The following is a 2,500-nucleotide window of genomic DNA, read 5'->3' on the forward strand; positions in this document are numbered from 1 at the left end:
AGCTTGACTCTAGTCTGGCACTGTGAAGAGACATGAGAGGTGTAGAATAAGTGGGAGGCCCTCGCGGCCGCCGGTGAAATACCACTACTCTTATCGTTTTTTCACCAGGGACCAGGGGTGGCTGTGGGCAGGCTGCTCCTCAGGCCAGTTGATTAGTTACGCATGGGCTGTACCTCCACGTGGTCCCGCTGGTAACGACTTGTCGGCTAAATCAGCCCGCCCACCATCTGGGATATGGTTGACCGTCTAACCCCAGTACTCAGGTCACAAACAAAATGGGAACAGATACAGTGTATGTCGGCCAGGACTACCCTTCTGGCTTATCAAAACGGGTACCAGCGCGGTTAGTGGCGGGACCGATGCTGCGAGAGCGAAGCAATCACGCCCATGTGTTTAGGGCTGGACACATGTGGAACTGGCGAACCAGCCTTCCGAGCGGGCGCTGGGACCAGCCCGCTTTGGAGAAGTCTCGGGTCCTAACCCGGTCGGTGGCGACGGCCACCGACCCCGAAATTACCTCTTACCCAGGAAAGTCCGTATCGACAAGCACGCAGGTTCAGGAGGAGGACTGGTGTAGCCGGGAGAGCGGGTGGATCTCGCCAGGACTCGCTCCTGAAGAACCCTCGGTGGTGTCCGAAATTACAGCCTCCATGGTAGCGACAATGAGGGTAGCAACCGAGGAGGTCGTGCTGGAACCACAGCCTGAACAGGTCGTCACAATACTGCCGGAGCATGGTCGAAACGTTCCTCCGGGGCTGGCGGAACAGGACACCGCCAGCCCCATAGAAGTCTCGGTGCTCCTCCCAGACCTCGCTGAGAACTGCCCACTGTGTGGCGTGCCGAGCGGGGGCCTACGCTTGCTCGGGAAGCATTTTGCTGTCCGGCATGCGGGGGTGCCTGTGACGTATGAGTGCCGTAAGTGTGCGTGGCGGAGCCCCAACAGCCACTCAATCTCGTGTCACGTCCCCAAATGCCGGGGGCGTGCGCGGGTGCCCAGTGGCGATCCAGGGATCGCCTGCGATCTCTGTGAAGCCCGGTTTGCCACGGAGGTTGGGGTCGCCCAACACAAGCGGCACGTTCATCCGGTGGAGTGGAACAAGGTGAGGCTGGAAAGGAGAGGTGCGCGCGGAGGGGGAATTAAGGCGACGAAGCTCTGGAGTGTAGCGGAGGTAGAGACGCTAATCCGGCTCATCCGTGAGCACGGAGATTCAGGTGCCACTTACCAGCTCATTGCCGATGAGCTGGGAAGGGGCAAGACGGCCGAACAGGTGAGGAGTAAAAAGAGGCTCCTGCGCATAGATACGGCAAGCAATAGCCCAGATGATGCAGAGGTTGAGGAGGAGAGGTTGGAATCTCTGGCGGTTCGGTCCTCGTCACGGTCACCCCCGAGCCTGGTGGCGACCAGGGTCAGGGAGGCAGTTGCCAGGGGTGAATCAGAAGGTGGCGAGGAGATCAGGGCTATTGCTGCTCTCATTAGGGACGTAGATCAGAATCCTTGTCTGATTGAAACCTCGGCGTCGGACATCATCTCGAAGCTGGGAAGGAGGGTGGATGGGCCCAAGAGACCCAGGCCCGTTGTCAGAGAACAGACCCAAGAGAAGGGATGGGTAAGGCGGCTTGCCCGGCGGAAAAGGGAGTACAGAGAAGCGCAGTACCTGTACTCAAGGGATCAAGCAAGGCTGGCGGCCCAGATCCTCGATGGTGCCGCCAGCCAGGAATGCGCCCTCCCGGTGGACCAGGTCTACGGAGCGTTCCGTGAGAAATGGGAAACCGTAGGGCAGTTCCACGGACTTGGTGAGTTCCGGACGGGTGCACGCGCAGACAACTGGGAGTTCTACTCTCCAATTCTGGCGGCTGAGGTGAAAGAAAACCTAATGAGAATGGCTAACGGCACGGCCCCGGGACCAGACAGGATAAGCAAAAAGGCTCTGCTTGACTGGGACCCCCGGGGTGAGCAACTGGCACGGCTGTACACGACGTGGCTGATCGGTGGGGTCATACCAAGGGTCTTCAAGGAGTGCAGGACTAAGCTGCTACCGAAATCCAGCGACCCGGTCGAGTTGCAGGACATCGGTGGATGGAGGCCGGTGACGATTGGGTCGATGGTGACTAGGCTGTTCAGTCGGATTCTAACGATGAGGCTAACCCGAGCCTGTCCGATCAATCCGAGGCAGCGCGGTTTCTTGGCCTCCTCGAGTGGATGCGCGGAAAACCTGTTGATCTTTGACGAGATCGTCAGGCGCTCGAGGCGGGACGGGGGGCCGCTGGCAGTGGTGTTTGTGGACTTTGCGAGGGCCTTTGACTCCATCTCACATGAACATATCCTGTGTGTTCTCGAAGAAGGCGGGCTTGACAGGCACGTTATCGGGTTGATCCGAAACTCGTACGTGGATTGCGTGACCAGGGTGGGTTGTGTCGAGGGCATGACACCACCAATACAAATGAAGGTTGGAGTGAAGCAGGGAGACCCCATGTCCCCCTTGCTCTTCAACCTGGCTAT

Source organism: Oryzias latipes, chromosome 23 (assembly GCF_053564925.1).
Source record: "Oryzias latipes strain Hd-rR chromosome 23, Olatipes_Hd-rR_3.1".
NCBI classification, from domain to species: domain Eukaryota; kingdom Metazoa; phylum Chordata; class Actinopteri; order Beloniformes; family Adrianichthyidae; genus Oryzias; species Oryzias latipes.